This window comes from Micropterus salmoides, unplaced genomic scaffold (assembly GCF_014851395.1).
Source record: "Micropterus salmoides isolate LMB-PRFRI ecotype aquatic unplaced genomic scaffold, ASM1485139v1 Ms_hic_scaffold_23, whole genome shotgun sequence".
Taxonomy (NCBI): domain Eukaryota; kingdom Metazoa; phylum Chordata; class Actinopteri; order Centrarchiformes; family Centrarchidae; genus Micropterus; species Micropterus salmoides.
Genome location: NW_024041484.1, coordinates 7,637,853 through 7,658,546, shown reverse-complemented (window position 1 = coordinate 7,658,546; position 20,694 = coordinate 7,637,853). Strand labels below are relative to the sequence as shown.

At 43.3% G+C, this 20,694-nt stretch overlaps 1 pseudogene; it reads left to right on the top strand.

The window, feature by feature from the left end:
• Window positions 1-16,665, top strand: part of LOC119918265 — a 67,371-nt pseudogene extending 50,706 nt beyond the window's left edge.
• The last annotated feature ends 4,029 nt before the right edge of the window (window positions 16,666-20,694 follow it).

Below are 20,694 nucleotides of genomic sequence, written 5' to 3'. Positions count from 1 at the left end.
TTTGAGGGCAGCTTGATAATTAACTTGTTGGCATAAGTTAAAACCTATTCTTACTTTAGGGGCTCCGTAGTTAACAGTGTCAGAGATCCGTATGAAACGTCTGTATCCTCACTGCGCTGCACTTTAATAAACTGTGATGAAGGTCACATCTCTCTCGTCCAGGTGCCGTTTCTCCCTCTTCATCTCCTGCAGTTCTCATTGTTAGTTCCTGCTGGTGACTGGAGCTGCTTTAACATGTTGTTCAAGTTTGCTGTCTGCTGTAGAGTTAAATGTTCTCGAATTGTTATTAATAATAACAATAATAATTAATAATAACAATTGTAATAATTAATTATAATAATTAATAATAATTTGTATTTTTAGAGCGCTTTTCAAGGAACACAAGGACTCTACACTTTACACATAAACACACAATAACAACAAAACAACAAAAGGAGGTCATTAAAGATTATAAACCTTAAGGCTAAAGCTCATCATGTGTACGCTGGTGACCATTCAAAATCATACTTTTAGTTGGGTATTAGTTTGATAGTCGCGTCTTTCCAGTTCAGCTTTGCATCTAAAACACAGCTATAGATCCCTGCAGTCTCCATAGAGAGGGGAAAAAATGTGCCTGGCCCTGCAGCCACTCTGCCTGTCCCAGAGACATTCTGACACCAAAAAGGCTCCGGAGAAGTGACCATGAGAGGAGCAGCAGCAGGCTGGGTAGGAGGGACTGCGACAGCCGAAGAGGTCGGCGTGTTTACCAGAGAAACTACAGCTCACAATCAGCACCAGTTTGTTGTACAAAGCAACCCCAGGGAAACACAGACACAACCCGAGCTATACACACTGACAATAAATCACAATGACACAATATTAAAAATATCTATATAATACAGTCTGTATGTGTTTGACTCAAACTCACAGTACTTGAGAATAAACCTTTCCCATTACTCAGCACTCTGATAAACAGGGCTGGTCTGTTGTACTGGATTTCTGTATAGTTGTCTGTATAGTTGGCATTAATTAATGAAAACATTGGAAGAAATTGTTATATTCTTCTGTGCCCACTCTAGGGCTCTGTACCCAGCAGCTCAGTCTCTGAAACATAACAAAGCTACATTCTTGTTGTCAGCTCGCTGTGGACAAGAACTATCACACCACCTGTCCCAGGGTGCTCTACAGGGCCAGTGACGACCGCCAAGTGTTCCCCAAAATACTTCTGGATCAAGTGGACCGTAAACATGTCTATGTGCCATTTCAAAACCTGGTAGGTGAACTGTACATGTATAAACAGTCTTTATGTTTGAATTTACAGTGTCGTGATTTAAGCCATGCTTTCAAAGTGTTGTTGAATGTTTGTGTTCTGTTCTAGATTAAACGTGTGCCTGTGTCAAAGTGCAGCACATACACAAATGTGCAGGACTACTGGTCTGCACAGGATCCATACTGTGTCTGGTGTGGCTCTAAAAGGTCAGGGAAACACCATCTGCTGCTGACATCTTCAAACTATTATAAACTTGGTTATAACATCATTTTCTCTTCCTAGTTGCACATTTGAAGATGAGTGCCAAGATTCAGACTGGTTGTCCATTCCTGATGACTCCCGTCAACGCAAAATGGTTTCCTACAGCGTTGTAAAGGACAGCACTGGCCAGGTACAGGTTACGTCCAGGATTTGAACTATAATCAGTTGTGTCTGTCAGTTATTTCTCTTTTAAACTCACATCCCTTCCTTTCTCAGATCACACTTAGCATCCAGACACACCTGACTGTGGGCCAGAGCGCTCTGTCTAACTTCGCCTGTCAGTTCTCTGCAAGCTCCAGCCAGCTTTGTAGTGCAGCAAACAGTCCTCCACGGTTCCCACAATGCACCTGCGTCCTTAAAAAAAGCACACTTCCTGCTGAAGGTCAGTGACTTTTGATACATCCGGTGAATGAAATACCTGATAATCAAGGACCTTCACACCGTCACAAGAATCCTATCAGATAAAAATGTTCTCTACCTGCTGATAAATCTGTGTTGCCTCATGTTATATATTGTTTATTGAATAAAAACACGTGTATTGCTGGAACTTGCTGACCACTGCTGAAACATTCTCTGGATTATTTTCACTTAACAGGCCTGCGTGTCACTGTTAAGATTAGACTTGGGATGACACAATTGTTGGAACGATTTAAGATATCCAACTGCTCTGACATCAGGGGACCAACGACTCCTGTCCTGTAAGTCCACTGCCATTTTCTAGAAATCTAAGTGGAAAGATCATTTAACATAAAAGACAGAAGAAGAAGGTTGAAAAAACATAATCAGTCAGATGCATCACTGATGAAAATGAACTTTAACTGCAGGCATGAAATGTCATGAAAAATAAAAATCTATTTCCTGTTCCCATGCAGTTTTAATACATGGGCGAACAGCTTACGTTTGAGATGTAACCTTCAAGGAAGACTTTAAAGACAAAAATGTGTCTATAGGGTTACTGGACTGCAATTTTACTTTCACTTAATGAGACTTAGCCAAGCCACATTGTGGTGCTAACAGGAAATGAACCAGATGAAGCTCTAATGACAAAAAGAAAAAAACTCTTAACAGAATTAACAGACTGTGAGGTATAAAGACAAAAAGGCTAAAAAGAATTTAACCCCTCCTCCCATATCCCTCCACTTAGTCTCATACAGTCGTCATGGTTGTAATGGTCGTGTTTCTTCATCAGGAAGAATATACAGTATAACTATCTTGTGTTTTATCAAGGCATTATGATTCATGTACGAGTGTTTTCAACAACAGGTGATAACATTTGTTTTCTCTTCAGGTGTCGGCAGTGTATCGAGGCTGGATGTGGCTGGAGCACAAACGGCTGCTCCTGGGCAAATCAAGGAGTGGGGGATGTAATTATGTCTTTTTAAATGTGTTATCTAATATAGGCTTTTCCAGACATCATGCGCGTATGCTAACTTTCCGTGTGCTACATTTGAACAGCACAACATTTTAAGACTAATGACACCAGAACTACTGCTACCAAACATTTATTGCTTCAAAAATTTATTTTATCTGGTTTCATTATTAAAAATGTCTTATGTTTGGAAATATAGATATTAAATTATTATTTTTCAATCTATATGTTAAAGAAATGTATAATAACCCAGCCTGGATTTAGCCTAGTTTACAACAAAGGGGAAACAAGATTAAACAGCTTTCCTCCTTTAAAAGAAACAAAAAGAAGTGCTTTAAGGCAACACCAAAACAATCTTATTTACATGTTGAGTCTAATGTCAGCTACGCAAGCTAATATCAACTGACTCACCACCCTACTGTCTGCTCAGACAGTTTACAAAGATTGCAACTTCATTATGAGGGCAGGGGGAGTTACTGAGTGCACTTTGGCCCAACTGTTACTGATCAGTAGCTAAGCTAACTGCTCATTAAACCAAAACACCTCATCTTCTATTTCTGTTCCATGATAATAAAAAAAAACACGTTACATACATGTCGCTTACAACCAGCTTAATTTTTTCTCTCACTTCACCTGCAGGAAAGTGTTTGCCAAATGATGGAGACAGGGATGAACTTTTCTGTGAGTCTGAACCTCACATTCTTCCCCTGGTGCTCACCTCATTCACATTCATAAAAATTAAAACTAATTATCTTTGTTTGTGTTTTACTGTCAGAGACCGGAGATCTCCTCCATCACTCCCAGTGTCGTGTCTTTCTACGGCAGAAACCATGTGCTGTTGTCCGGTCGTAACCTTAGTGGTGTGACCAGAGTGAGGATCCAGGCAGACGTGGACTGCACGGCACAAGAGTGAGTCACTGTATGGGCGACTGAGATTATCCTTACACTATAAATGACAAATGATATCAAAGATAGCAGTTATTATAGCTGATGTTTGTTTGTTTGTATGTTTGATGTTAAGGCAGATTATGCTGCTACGCTTCCGGCTGCTTTCATGGTGTCAGCATATTTTTGTTGTTGTTGTGTTCCCTACGTGAAAAAAGAGTGAGTCTTGATCTAACTGGTTTCTCTCTCTCATCCTGTATGCTCTGGTCAGATCTCCTGTATGGAACAACACTGGTGTGAATCTGACGTTTCACATTCCCAGTGACGAAAATAAAGGCGTGGTCAAAGCATGTGTTCTCCTCCCAGATGGTAGTTGCCATGGCAACGCTAAGATCACCTACCGCTCTTCACCTTCCTGCACCGCCATTACACCCAGCAGCACCTGGCTCAGGTATGACTGGATATGTAGGTACATGGTATTCTACACAGACAAAAAGAGAAAAAAGTGATGCTGAGTCAATTCTCTCCCAGGATAACTGCCGAACAGCCACACTGTGATATCTGATCTCATCTACATATTTCCAGCAGCAACTGGGCTGTTTGGCAGCAGAAAATGTTTAAAAAAACTTAAATGATGTTAATTTCCCATTATAATATTTACTTGTGCTACTAACTGTAGGTGTGTGTCAGTATGAAAATCCCTCTGCTGCTCTGTGTCCTGTAGTGGGAAGAGGACGATCACACTCATGGGATCTCACCTGGAGTTTGTGGAAGGGGTCATGCACAGCCATGCCCTGCAGGAAGTAAGACTTCCCAGAAACAGCAGCTATCAGGTGGGACTCTCTCCACACACACATACACACACACACACACACACACAGTAACGGAGCCTAGTTTGTTACATTAATTGTGTCACCTAATATCAAATCAGATTATGCTACAATGGACTATGTCATGTCAAACAATCCCATGTCAGTCATCTTATGTGTTAAATGTCACATCACGCAATGTACACTTTTGTTTTGTTGCTTTATGTCATGTCCTTTCCCAATTTGTCACTACACAATGTTAGAAGCTATGGAAGATTTAAAATGCCTACATAAAAATAAAGAAAGAAATTGAAAAGTGAAATACAATTCGCATTGTCAATATGTATTTCCATTACATGTTAGTATCAGCTGTGTCATAATTAAACAAAGAACACATGTTTAAAGGACATATTCAGTTTTTTCTATTAATAAAAATGAACTGTTTTTCATTGTGACATGAATTTTCTATGCCACATTAAAATCAAATCACAACACAGAAAACAAGAGGTGTATCGCATTTCACTGTTCCAGCTGTGCGTAGGTTGAAAGGTTGGTGCACCCAAATGCAGGACTCAATAAGCAACTCATATGGTTTATTAAACAAACTTAAGGTGTACACACTTAGTAGTGGTAGAATTCAAGAATCTAAAATAACCAACTGTCAAAACAAAACAAGTAATCCAAAATCCAAATCCACACAGAACGAGAAGACAGAGAGCAACACACAAGACAGAGCACGACATGCTACAGTGACCGGACAAGGACTGAACACACAACAAACATTTATACACACACAGGGACTAACGAGCAGGGCGGGAGCAAAACAGGTGACCAGGATCAGGACTAACGAGGCAGAGAGACAGCAGAGGAAAACAGAGAGACAGGTATGCATAGGGTTAACTGGGGGAACAGACATATCCTAGGTAATGGACACTAAACACAGAATGATCATAAACCAATAAACAACTACTCAGGCAGAGATTACAATAACACTAGACAGAAACTGAGCATGGAACAAACACCAGATAATACGACAAGAACCGGGCCGGCACAGATCCAAACATGAACAGAACTGAACATAAGGCACAGGCAACTGACACAAGAGAAGAAACATACAACAGACTAAAACCTAATCATACCGACAGACTACAGACATAACAGGGAGAACAGACTGAACTAATAACAGAACACAGAGCAGACATGGGGCAAAAATAACAACCAACACAGAAGTACACAGACCAGGAGTAACCAAAACCCAGACATAGAGAAACCAAATCAAAACACAGAGAACGCAGAACACCTCAGGACAGGATCGTGACACCTGCCTATACTAAATACAAAGCATTGTCATTGGTTTTTCTCTTTTGAAATGGAGATGTTTTGTCCGTGCCAAAATGAAAAACACTCAATTGACCAATCATAGCTTTGGCGGCGGAGCCATGGTTGAACCCCATCTTTGCTGTCAGGAGCTAATGGCAGCCGTGACAGACAGCTTTTTACATTAAAACATAAACATTTAATGTGGGCTAGCTGGCTGCAGGGACACGTTTATTGAATGAACATTTTTTCTTAACGAAGGAATTATTATTATTACACATGTTATTAATACAGGTGATTTTCCAACAAAACAGACACTGTGTATAAAAGCAAACTCTATCACCCCCGTAGTAGCAGCTGCCACACTATTATAGTATAGAGTATAAAAAGCAGAACACTGCTTAACCATAGCCTCAGTTTGTGCCTCTCTCACATAGCTGCTAAAACAACTTTGTACCTGAACGAGATTTGTTCACTACAGTTGCAGTGAACTACACAGGGGCCCACCCATTCTTGTGCTGTATTCAGAGCCAAACAAGATATTTAGGGCTGATGAACATTACGGTTAACTGCGATAAACAGCATGGCTAGGTGCTGACAGCCGCTAAATATGCTTTTACAGACTGTCCTAGTTTTTTCCAGCAGACAGTAGCTTCTCATGGCTGGTTACTTCTACATCACTGTCTATGCTACACTGAGCAGTGGCCAGTCAGCAGTGTTGGGCAAGCTACTTGGAAAATGTAGTGAGCTGAGCTACTAGCTACTCTATATCAAATGAAGCATCACTACATAGAAGCTACCCCCCAGTGAAATGTAGCAAGCTAAGCTACAGCAACGTGGCAAAAGTAGCTTAGTTACATCTAAGTTACTTTTAATTTTTTTATATTTTATAGTTAGGTTATATATATATATATCATCCTGATATACACAGTACAATATCCCATAGAGACTATGGGATCTTGGGATCAATAGAGGCCGGGGTCTACCACACCAGGCAGGACCCCAGGTGCAGACTGGATGCCCCTGAGACAGTACAGCACATAACAGCAGGGTGTAAGATGCAGGCAGGAAGTGCGTACATGGAACGCCATAACCAGGTAGCTGGCATAGTGTACAGGAACATCTGCCATGAGTATGGGCTGGAAGTCCCAAGGTCAAAATGAAAGACACCTCCTAAGGTAGTTGAGAATGACCAAGCTAAGATCCTGTGGGACTTCAAGATCCAGACTGACAAACTGGTGATGGCTAACCAACCAGACATCGTGTTGATCGACAAACAGCAGAAGAAGGCTGCAGTGATAGCTGTGGCAGTCCCAAGGGACACAACATCAAGAAGAAGGAACACGAGAAGCTTGAGAAATACCAAGGGCTGAAAGAGGAGCTAGAAAAGATGTGGAAAGGAAGAGCACCAGTGGTGATCGGAGCACTGGGAGATTGGCTACAGCAGATTCCAGGTACAACATGTGAGGTCTCTGTCCAGAAGAGTGCAGTCCTAGGAACAGCTAAGATACTGCAAAGAAACCTCAAACTCTAGAGGACCTGAGCTTGAGGATGACGCATACCACTCTGCAAGGGGTGAGAGGGGGATTTTTTTATTTTTATATATACGTATATATACACACACACACACTCACATCGTTGGTTACGTATTGTAACCCCAGATTCTATGAGTATAGGCGTAGCCCTCTAAAAGCTGTCGCTATTGGGTTCGTCCCTGCACGCATGCGCAGTCCTGAAGATTTCTTTCTCTCACAGGCCTCTCTCAGGTCCACAAATTGGGTATAAAATACCGGCGAGACCAGAGATCTGCTCCCAAAAGGTCAGCTTTTTTTCTTCAGCCGACGCTGGGGGGACCAGTCGGGCCGAGACGATGAGATGCTTCCTTCGCCTCGTGTCGATGAGGTGGAGGGAAAAAACCTTCCAGGGAAATAATCCGTGACCTGAAGGAGCTAGTTATAACCTTGGGCATGAACGCTGGGTTCGGCCTCAAGGTGGCTGAGCTCCCGTCAGCTCTGATAGCGAGACAAGATGGAGCGACTGAGAGAGCGCACAGATCGCTCACCCTCTTAGCAGAGGTCAGTGCCAAAAGGAGGGCTGTCTTCAAAGACAGCAGTCTGAGAGAAGTCTGCGGCAGTGGCTCAAAGGTGGCCTACATTAGGGGACAATCCTAATCTTTCAAGGTGCTCCCTTTCAGGGGTCAAGCCCAAAAATGCTGACCTATCACTGGGAAGTGTAGGATGGCGCCGTCCAGCTGTGAGAGCGCGTCTCTGCGCCACGGCAGCTGCCACGGTTTCCCCGTCAGCAGCTGAATCATCACTGGAAACCATGATGCGCTTGTGCGTTCTGGTGCCACCAGAATCACTGTTAGGAGCTCCTCCTGAATGTGCGCCAGGAGGCGGGGAATCAGAGGAACCGGGGGGAAAGCATAAAGGAGCGTTCTGGGCCACGGGCTGTGTGAGAAGGCGTCCACGCCCAGTGGCGGCTCGTCCCGTGCGTTCAATGAGAACCACAGTGCGCACTGTGCGTTTTCTCGTGAGGCGAACAGATCTATCTCTGACTCCCTGAATTTGTCCCACAGTTCCTGAGTAAGAGTGGAATTCAGTCTCCACTCGTTCTGAGAGGGACCGCTGGTTCTGAACACCGGGAATGTGGAGTGCTCTGATAGAGCGCAGGTTCGTGTGAGCCCACAGCAGCAGGCTCCTGGCTATCTCTAGTACCCGAGCCAAGCGGACGCCGCCCTGACGGTTTATGTAAGCAGCGGCTGTCATGTTGTCTGTTCTCACCAGCACATGTTTGTCTCTCAACAGTGGAGCAAAGTGTTTCAGCACTTTCAGCACCGTGGACAGCTCCAGGCAGTTTAAGTGGAGGGATGGAGGCTGAAGCCATTTCCCTCCCACCACGTGAGAAAGGCACATCCCGCCCCAGCCAATGAGAGTCGCGTCTGTGTAAACTGTGACATGTGACGTCCCCAGCAAAGGGACGTCTTTCCAGTATGTCAGGTCTGACTGTACTGAGGGAGGGACGAACAGCAGGCATCTTTTGTGCTTTACGGGATCGAGGCGGAGACGGCCGAACCTGGAGCTGAATCTGGGCTGAGTCCAGATGCATTCCCAGATAGATTATTGACTAGGAGGGGAGAGGAGAGCTCTTCTGCCAGTTTATGGCAAAACCCAGGCAGGACAGATGTTTCACGAGCTTCATCGTGTGTAGCGCACAGCCCTCCCTGGACGATGCCATGACGATCAGGTCGTCCAGGTAAAACAACACTCTGACGCCCGACCTGCGCAGCGGCTCGAGCGCTGTTTCCACACATTTGGAGAACGTGCGCGGGGCCAGAGAATAGCCGAAAGGCAGGCAGTTGTATTGAAACTGGGCCCCTCTAAAAGAGAAACGCAGGAATTTCCTGTGTCTGGGGATGATGGGGACATGGAAATAGGTGTCCTTTAGGTCGATGGACGTGAACCAATCCCCAGGACGTACACATTCCAATACGTGCTTGACTGTGAGCATGTGGAATGGCCTCCTCATTATGCATTTGTTGAAGAGGGAGAGATCCAGGATCTCATTCTGATCGTTTTCTTGGGCACCAGGAGGCAACGGGAGTAAAAACCCTCGTTCTCCTCGCCTGGCGGGACTCTGGAAATAGCTTCTTTGTTCATGAGCTCTGTTATTTCTGCCTAACTAATAACTGTGATGACATGACAGTCTCCAGCACCCCGCTGAAAGGAGGAGGGGGGCTGGCGAATTGGAGAGTGTAACCTTTATTTATTAGTCTCGCCATCCACTCGTTCATGGGCAGATTTTGCCACGCGCAGTAACGCTCTGAAAGCAGGCGAGCAAAAATCTGAGGGGCCTCTGTGGACATTTCTGACAGCCAGAGAAGAGCCCTCTCCGCCGACGTGTGAGCTGCAGAGCCACTCGACACGACCCATGGGAGGGCTGAGGTGAAAGGGCTGCAGCGGCGATAGTGTGAAACACTCGGGCCGCTCATTCTCAGTGTCAGACTCGTGCCACGGTGAAAAACCTCCACTTACACACTGATGGGTGAGAGTTGGGGAAGCCGCAGAGAGGCAGGGAGTGTGGGTGGGCTGTTGTTTTTATCTGATATGAATGTTTTTCACTCATGATAAAGGGACAACAGCAGCTCAACAACTGACGCAGCGTGTGTGTGCGCAGCGGAGCTTGCTTGTGTGTGGGAGACGTGTGTGGGAGACGTGTGTTTCATCAGCTGCAGGAAGCTCAGGGGAGAGAGGAGCAGACTGACTGTTAGGAACATGCTCTTTATGGACATTTGGTTGGCTCTGAAAAGAGCCGTTGTGTCCGGCTGTTCCGGGAAGAAAACACACGTCCCCTGCGTCCTGTCATTACCTCCGCTACCTGCGGGGAGGCTCGGCGGGGGGGTTGGACCAGGAGCAAGCTGCTCACCTGTTCTTGACGGCGGGACAGCGCTGTGCAGAAGGAGCTGCGGCCGTAGCAGTGGCCGCCGGACGCCTCGGCCTGGGGCGGGAGTCGCAGCGATAACGCCAGGAGCGCTGTGAGCTCCGTGGATATTGAGGTGGCGCTCACAGGTGTGCCGCTACACCTTATCTGCCTCGTCCGAAGCTTGCTGCAGGTGGGTGATTGCATCCTGGAGAAGCGGCCCAGACAGCCCATCGGGGCTCCTTCCTGATCTGCTCCGGCAGATGGGACGTGTGCAGCCACATGTTCCGTTGCAGCATTATCATCCACGCCATAATCCGAGCCAGGGCGACCGCCACCGCTGTGGAGAGCGACAAAATGGCGGCCATGTCTTTTCCAAACTCGCTGGCAAGCTCGGGGGAAAAGGCGTCGGGCTGGGCAGCGACAGACGACATGGACGAGGCCAGCAGCGATATGTTGTTGATGGAAGCTGCTGCCTGGGCGGCACACTGGTGGGCACAGTCGGTGACTCGAGCCGTCGAGGGCGGAGTCGGCCCTCAACCTTAGTGAAGTGGACATAACCTTGCCACCGGTGCCTTCAGCTTCCCAAGCTCGGCCCACGCTTCAGAGAGAAAGGGCGCTCAGCAGCCGTCTTGATTATATCGGGGAGATCCCGGAAGAAGCCCCGCAGGACGGCAAGCTGGAAGGCAGAAGTGAAGCAGGATCTAACTCGAAATCAAACTCCAGGTCTTCCAGCGGGAAGAGGGGAGAGCCTGGCGGGGAGCCAACAATGGAGGGAGCAGAGTCAGAAGACTCAAGCCCAGCATGGTCCGCCGTGAAGCTAACTGGCTTAGCCCAGCTAGCATCGTCAGCCTCCTCCTCCTGTAGAAGGCATCAACCCGCCGTTGCTTCTCCTCCACGGGCAGCTGTGCACAGTAGGGATACGAGGCCCGGGGAGTCAGATTCAGGCCAGCGTGCTGAGGACCGAGGCAGGTCTCGCAGCGGGCGGGGAGATCAAACCCCATGATGTAGCCGGCATGGCAGGACTTGCAGAGGTGGACTCCTTCCGAGTGGCGGACCTCAACGGTAGAGCGGTGAGTAGCCATAGGAAAAGCTCTTTAGTAGGAGAAATTGCTCATTAGACGCTACTCTGCTCTCCATAGTGACTGCTATGCAGCGCTGAAGAAAAAAGGGGAGCAGATCTCTGGTCTCGCCGGTATTTTATACCCAATTTGCAGACCTGAGAGAGGCCCGTGCACGGCACATGGGCACGAAAGAAATCTTCAGGACTGCGCATGCGCGCAGGGATGAACCCAATAGCGACAGCTCTTAGAGGGCAAAGCCTATACAAAATAGAAACACAGTATAGGCCTAGTTTATATTGAACTAACTTCATTCTACAGTAGCAATAGAAGAAATACTAAGGAGAGAGAGCTAAATCAGACAGAAACTCTCCTACTTATTGCCATATGATTGCAGCTAAATGTATTTCCTCATGCAACAAAAAGAGAACCATTGTTGTTTGTATAAAGTAGCTTAATTATCACATTATATGTGAATTTGTGCTCTGGCAACATTGCAACCTGAACAACTTATACATTCATGGCAATGGGTGAGAAAGAGAGAGAGAGATCTCATGGAAACAAGTGTGCCACTACATATCAAAGTTTCTTCCTCACTAGAGGAAGAGCTCTCCAGGCTGGACCCTGATCCTTCTCACAAGAGGTGTTACAATAACTATCACAGTAGAAAGTAAAACTCAGTGACACATGTCTTTATTCCCTGCAGCAAAGTCATAGACATCAGTCCAAGGATCGGTACGTGAAGTCACCGTCCAGGTTGGTGTGTGGCGGTGGCGCACGTACTGATCCTTTAGAAATACTTGGGAAAATGTAGCGTGTGTGGAAGCTACTCTGCCAATAAAAGAGCTTCCTTACTGAAAAGCTATTTGACGACGCTACCACCAAGCTACTGAGAAATGTAGTTAAACTAGTAACGGCACTACTTGTAGCGACGTTACTGCCCAACACTGCCAGTCAGTCTCCCAGTGTCCACTGAACCATGCCATACACGACAAAGCCACGCCTCCTACAGTCGTTGCTCCTTCACACGTCTATTGCATTTTTTACACAAGCTGGGAGAAAGGGTTCTAACAGAATTTGAGGGTGTACCCTTTAAAACATTCACAAATATAACCAAATGTAAAGACAATACCGAGCTGCCCCACAGGAAATGTGTCTGAGCCTTGTCCATATTTCAGTCCCCAGGCTGTGACTGGACAGTTGATTGTTTTTTATTTTAGAGTCTATAATATGTGTAAATCTTTAATAAATCTTTTTCTGTGTTTGATTTATTTTTATGTAGGCATTTTAAATCTTCCATAACAATCCTCACGATTTCAGTCACCAATGGTTACTGGAGGTAACAGCAAGTGTGGTTTAATACTACAGAAAACACTCCTTCAGCAGATATTTGTTCAGAAGTACAAAAGAAGAGCGACTGTTTAGCGTGCAGCCGAATAAACTCACATTGTTTTAATAAAGAATTCAGTCAGATTTCATGCTGAGTTACCTGAGTTGTTTCATGTGACTCATAGTAAAAGTCACTGTTTTTCCAGATTGCTTTTAATGTGAACTAACGGTAGTATATTAACTTAATACAGCTCTGATAGAGTGTAAGGAGAGTAAACAATAAACAGGAAACTGCTTATATGCAAGCATCATTTCCTGTGATAGCAATTTGAACCCACCGCAAGTACAGCAGACTTCACCACTCACATTCACAAGTACTTCTTAGAGAGATAATTATACAGTAGAAAGTAAATACGTTGCATTGCTAACAGTATGGGACAATGGGGTTTTATTTAATTTTTACGATTATTAGAACTTTAAATTACATCAAATAATGCAATGTTGCATTACATTGGTTCAGTTTACAATAAGCCACATCACCATGGCACCTCATGCTATACACACATTTCCCTTTCTACTTTATTTAATGCAGAATCAACTCTATGACACACCTGCGGCAGGAAATATTGGTATTTTCAAAAGCACTGTGTATTATGCCGTATTCCGTCATGGCACATTGCTTTGCTTAGTTTGCCATGCCACCATCATCATCATGTCATGCTATGCCAAACAGAAATTATATCATATTATTTATAACACTGTTTGTTTTTTTTTACTGCAGAATCTCATCTATGACACACCTGCAGCTGGAAATACTCAAGGGATTTTTTCAAGCACTCTGTCTCTGAAAGTAGCCAATGAAACTTTGGCCTGCTCAACAACAGTAACCTACTATCCAGATCCTGAGTTCACCAGCTTCACATCCTCGAGGACACGGGATGGTGTCCGCATCACCACAGAGGTACAACATATTTCCATGACATTAAAGAGGTAGTATTATGCTTTTTGGGTTTTTCCCTCTCCTTTATTGAGTTATATATCTTTTTTGTGCATGTAACAGGTTTGCTAAGTGAAAAAGCCCAAAGTCCAGCCCAAAGGGACAATGAAAACGCATCATAAAGCTTGCCAAGCAGCTAGCGGGGTCAGGCACGCCCTCAAACCAAGCTAGTCTGAGCGGAGGCCCTTCGGCTCAACTCGCCTTTGTTTGGTTTTCCATTGTAAAAATGTTGTACTTGTACCTGCTTCCAGGTACTTTTTATCGTATCACCTCACCTCCGTCGAGGTTCCATGCCAGCTGAGGGATACTAAAATGTAACGGTGAAAACACGACAGACTGCTGATTGGTCAGAGAGAATATTCACTATTCACTGCATCATCATCGCGTGGGCCAGACAGGCCAGCAACAGAAAGTTTTATATTTTATAGTTTTTGTACGTAATTTCATCACTAAATCCACTTCTGAGAAGTTTTGAGGTGAAATCAGCTGTGTAGATTTTGAATATTGACAGTTTTACGAGAAGTGATGGCGGAACAAAAATGTTCTTGAATATTTCTGGAGTTGAGGAGCTCCGCACGTGGCTGAAGGGGATGCCTGTGCCAACCCGTGGGAGGAAGCCGGCCAGCCGCCGTCACACAGACCGCTGCAGCAATAACTGCAGAGGAAAACACAGCTGGAAGGTTTTCATACCGCTTATCTGTCTTTACATTATGAGGAATGTTGAAACATTTAACTTAAAAAAGAGAAAGCTGTGTGGATCGCTGGTGTGTGTCGCATTGAACATTACGTCGCGGCAGTTGTGTGTGGCGTCGCTATGACGATAAGCTACGGAAAACAGAGCAGGGCCGAGTAGAGTCGAGTCTATCGATTTGCGCTATGGTAGCATTTTCCGGCAAGGCAGCATAGATCGTCAGAACACCGGCAACAGTTCAGTTAGTCCTGATGGTAAGATGTGGAACAATGATGTTGTGGACTTGTGAGTAACTTATACCATCTGCTAGGTTACGGTCGCAGTCTGAAGTGGCTTTGATTTGGATCACACTACCTTGTTTCTTACGACCCGCCCTTCTCTGCTTCTGATTGGCTAGTAGTCCTTACCTGGGAACTGCGCATGTGCAACTCCCAACAAAGATTTTGTACAAGGAAGATGCATCACTCTGTAGCTCAAGAGCGGAGCGTACAACACACAGGGTGAAAAGAGGAGCTGCAGCAATATGCAGTATGAGAAAAATATGGTGTTTATTGAAAATTAAACCATGTAAACCTGTTCTGGTACAACCCCTAATTAAGATTTTGAACCTGAAAATGAGCCTAATACCCACCTCTTTAATTCATAAAAGTCAGCATTTGTCTCTGTTGTCATTTAAGAAAAAGGCAGACAAACTGGAGATGACAATTGCAGAGTTTGTCAGTGTGGGGCGTTCATGACAGAAAACAATACCCCTGCATCATGGAAGTCAAAGAAACTGACTTTTTCATCTGTGAGATTCAAAGTCCACCCGACGCTACATTTCAGCAGTTAATGGTAATATTTCATTCTAACTGCAAAAATCTAAACAATACTATACAGAAATACAACTCCACTTTATTGCAATTGAATGTTTGTGATTTCATGCAATGGCTTTCAAATTGTCATGTTTGCTTCAAAGTAGTAATCATACATACAGTCAACATACGTATGTTGGACCCACTGCATTGGTGAGACATCTCTCATTCCTTAACAGCAGTGCAGCTATGATGATAAAGTTGAATCTAATCTAATGTATCTATTGTTTTCCAGATAAAGTTTGGTGACAAGACAGTAACTCTAGGGCCTCTGTCTTTACATCAGGTCCTCATGATACTGCGTTTGCTGCTGATACCCTTTGTTACAGTTGGTAAGTACACTGAGCTTGACTGATAAAGTGATTTTGGTCCAGTCAGTGTCGTCGATCTGATATATGATGAAGTCTGCATTTATTGCATCAGATCAACACCAGCTCTTTATGTGAAAATCTGACTTTTAATTTATTTTGACAATTCTCACAGTGTATCGCTACATTGTTATAAAGTTGTTAAAGTCGGGAAAAACAGATAGGAAACAGAAGTGTAGGGAAGTTTGGACCTATGGCTGCTGTTTCTACATGTGCTGCCAGTTGCCATAGCAATAGTAAAGGACTGTTGCACCATGCATCCCATGGTGAAAAAAAAACACACAGACAGTTTTCCACTGTGATAGGTGTTGTCTGGAAGGAAAACTTCAGAGAGCAGAAACTGCCTTTATGAAGTTCAAGAGTCAGATTGTGCGACTAAAGCCTGCAGGCTGAGGCAGGCAGTCAGCATACAAAACAGGGAGAGGGTTGTCAGAACAAAATGCAAAACAAGAACAAGACCGAAGCGATAAGGCAACACAGACAAAGATTGTCAAGATGTTGATTATCAGTCTATAATATCATCTGTTGGCTGCTTCAATCCAAAATCATTGCTATTAGCCTTAAAAAACATGACTGTTTTCTTTCCATTGCTGTTTTACGGATTAAAATTCTATTTGTCTGTCTTTTTTTAAATCAGTAACTGTGTTTGTGTTCCAGCGTTGGTGATTATCTGTCGATGGGACAAGAAGCTCACTGCTGAGATGAACAGCTGTGACCATGAGGTTAAACCTGGAGACTTTTTCAACTCCATTAACAAGATGAACATAATACCTCATTTTTATTTTCTTCTCCACCCGTGGGTTACTGGAGTAAAGTTCACTCTTTGGTCTCAAAATCATGTAAATGGAAGAAACTTTAACTGTACAGTGAGTGGAGGAGGGCGTAGTCTTTAGTATTAACCTTTTTTTAAAATCCTGCAACCACTTTTAATTTTGTTTAACTCAGGTGTAGTTGTACCTTGGAGACTTTTATAGATGATCAGCTAAATGTTAGTCATAAGAAATATATATAATTAAATGAGTGAATGCACAACTGAGCTTTGAGGGTTTTTTCATGTACTTACTCGTTTAATTTGTACTCTGCTTTAAATAACAGTAAATCTATTTTGCATTAAACTCTATGTGACTAAAGTGTTTTATTGAAGAAGAATTAAGCATAGTACATCTGGCCCAGTTAACCTATTTTTCCACAACAAAAACTATCTGGAAACTCCATTAAAAAACGTAAGATCCAAAGGATATCAGAGGGAAAACCAAAAAGTATTTTCTCAGTAGTAATCAGTGAGGCCTGGCCCCCAGAAACATTCCACTGCAGTGTCTATTGTTTTTCCAACCTAATTCTTGTCTCATTTGTGGTCTGACAAACAGTAAATTCATCAAATTCAGTGGCCCATATGTATATTTTCCAAGCTACTGCAGCTGTCATATGCCACCATGGCTCATGTCATATGTGGCCGTGGTTTCATCTAAAATCTAAATGAAACTTTCTCATGCCCACTGGTAGTTTCTGGTGCGTAAGAGACAATATTTCATGGACACCATTTTGCCCATGTCCCCTTAGGGGCTCCATAGGTAATGGCCCCTGTGTTGTTGTTTTTGAATTTTTTTTTTTCCAGACTACTCTCCACCTGAATAGAGGGCAACAAGTCCAGAAAGGGCACCAGAAATGGAGTCGGGCGAACAGGCAGACTCCAGGGACAGCAAAGACATGGTGGGTACAGGAGTAGCGTCAAGTGGGAGAGGAACAAGAGGGAGGTCGGGCATCAGAGAGTCAGTGACAGCGTGTAGAGTCGGAATATTTTCACCTCTAAATCTGTGAATTAAGAGTTTATTTCCACCAAACCAGAGAGTATGTGATCGTTGGAACAGTGGGGGCTAGCTGGTTAGCGCTAACTTTTCAGTGGATGTCTGCAGCACAATACAAAGACGTCTTTGACATAACAGCAGAACTGTTATTTCTTCACATTCTGTTGATCATTTTTTGTTTAATGTTTCAACAAAACAGCCATATCTTACACATTTTTCCTTTATGGTCAGACATATTGAGGCTACTTAATCCCTAAAATGTGATAATATCAGTTTGTATAAATGTATATTTATATTTTCAAATTACAAATTAGTTGCAGCCTTGAGGATTTAAGTATTATGCAAGTATTTGTAATTTGTACCAAGATACTTTTTGGTACATTTGTGCCGATCTCGGGCTCCAACACAGGTAGATATTTGAACATTATAATCAATGCTACAATGCAGCAACAAGCAAGAAAAGGATTAAAAACTGACAACAGAAACATACCTGAAATAGCAGCAAGTGAAGAAATAATACACCCTATTTGTAAGATTTACAATGAAACGAACATAAACACCTAGAAGTAATATATCACACCTGCCTACACGGCCTAATATAGCCTATATGATTTGAAAGAGTATTCAAGATATATATATATATTTTTATGTACTTTAGTCCTAAATTAAGGCAATCATTAGATAGAAAATGTGTCCATTCTTGTAATCCATAAACGCTAGTATAGCCTACTGGTTAGTTTGGATATATTCTGAATCCCAATTGATAATTTGAAAATACAAACTAACATATTTTCATACTTTGTGTTTGAAGTTCCCAAAGCTGACACTAGATGTCAGCCAGATGTTAGATGTTATCTTTGCTGCTAAACATGCACAAAGTTGCATATTGCGGGTAATGTCTGAAGGACCAGTGGACATGATTTTTACATATTCATGCGATGAAAAAAAGTATTAAACAGTCTAAAGATCATCACATAAACTCAGATGTCAGGATGATGTTAAAAATCAGCTGGATGCAGCTCACCGACTTTAAACAGTCCAATGTCACATTTGTTGAGGAAAGTAAGGAGGCATCATTTACTGCATTTTCTCAGAGCTCTCTGCATCTGGCACTAAATCACACTGTAGCCTATTGTCACTTTCACCCAACACGGGGGATGCTGGATGAGCATCAAATATGTCATGCAAATCACTGTCAGATCCCTTTCAATGATGGGTTAATTCTCATATCTGGATTAGCCATACAGCTTCACTCAGAAGTCCCTGCCGCCGTATTGGTTCTTCTTGATGTGAATATCATCATGTGAATTGTTGAAAGTGGATTTACCAAAGGTTTTCTAGTCAGCTTAGTGCTGTCAGTGCCTGAAATTTACCGAGAGGGCACACATAGCCCTTCAACAGTTTCTATGGTTAGACTAATGGTTAGTTTAATTAAGTTTTTAAAAAAGGTGTTAAAGCCTTTGTTGCAGACTGTGGTGTGCGTCCATTGAACTATAAGTACTTTAAGTCTCATATTAATATAGTTTGGGTATATATATATCTCTTCCCCTTTTTTGCTAAATCTTGCACTAGTTAAATTACTGTTGGTCACGCCAGTCAGGACCATTTGAGATCAAGGGAGTTTCTACAGTGCTAGTTCCATATCGCTGCATTTATACCTTAATCCATTCCTATGCCTCCAGGTTAGAATGGGGTGTATTTAGACTGTACTCATGGTATCCTCTTTGTGGGCCTATAGCTATGTATTTATTATTATATACAGCTGCCTAGCTGTCAGCTGTTTTCTTTGGTGGGATAATATAGTGTGTAGAAGTGGTTAGCTGGCCCCACTGTGGTCTTGTGTTTCCACCTTGTGGCAGTTCTAAGCATAGAGGTGTTCATTTATTTTTATTTTTCTCATTTAGTTCTTTATTGATTCACTTGCTGCGTTCAATCCAGGTTGCGAATAAAACTGCATAGCTATAAGGAATTATGTAAATGTAACCTGCTTTTCATTTACAGAACACAACCATGTAATGTGCAATGCAATTATTGACAGCTTATTAAATACTGTAAGTCAAAACACAGTTAAACCCAGTGTAACGTTAACTAAATAAAACTGTGACGTTGCATAATCAACAATAAATCTGTCTGTTTTTAACTTACAGAGCGCAGCCATGCAGCCTAATGTACAATGTGTCTACAATTAATGACTTATTATAAGCTTGTAAACTACTGTAAGTCAACAAACCCTGTTGAGTTTCAAACCCAGTGTAAAGTTAACTAAATACAACTGTAAAGTTACATGGTCAACAATAAAGCTGTAACCTGTTTTTAACTTACAGAGCACAACCATAATGTACAATGTAGTTAATGACAGCTGTAAGTCAACACACCCTGCAGACTCTCAAACCACTGGTTTGAGAGTCTGCAGGGTGTGTTGACTTAAGGTTATATGATCAACAATTGATCAACAATAAACCTGTAACCTCTTTCCAGCCAACGGTAATAATTAACTTGATGGCAGCCAGCGGGACGTAAATAATTACGTTAATCGACCACAACAAGTTTGGCAAATGCTCATTCATCTTTTCATAACGAATGACGGTCTAAGTTAACCTCTCGTAGGTCGTAGCTGAAGCAAGAAGCAAGCTCATGCTACGTTACGTACGGAGGGAGGGAATAACTGCAAGCTCATCAGACGATTCCTAAAAAATAAACATTGTTCACGAGTCCCACAACTCGAGTCCGAGTCGAGTCTGAAGTCTTTTGAGGACGAGTCTCAAGTCGAGTCCCCATCTCTGTGAGAAGCCACAGTCAGCTCGGAACCTTTTACCTTATTCACATTTAGTGGAGGTTAAATGTGTGTGTGTGTGTGTGTGTGTGTGTGTGTGTGTGTGTGTGTGTGTGTGTGTGTGTGTGTGTGTGTGTGTGTGTGTGTGTGTGTGTGTGTGTGTGTGTGTGTGTGTGTGTGTGTGGCTATGCTACTTCTACAGAGTCACCACAGTTTAACTGGCAGGAAATGTAGCTGTTTCCTAGTGACCTACAGCTACATTCTATTTGAAGTTGTATGCAAGTGTTAGTAGTACACAAGGTGGTAATTTTACTTTTCAGATGCAGCATTTGTGTTTGGAAAAAGCCAAAAACTCTTAATGCTTAAGTAGGTGGTAGCTCCGTGAGTAGGTAAGCTTGTGTTCAAAATTGTACTTTCAGTGGTGTAGGTTGGTTTGATTGTCCCTTCTTTTCAGTTTAGCTTCACTTTGCACCTAAAACAAACACAGCAGCTCAGTCTCTCAGAAGC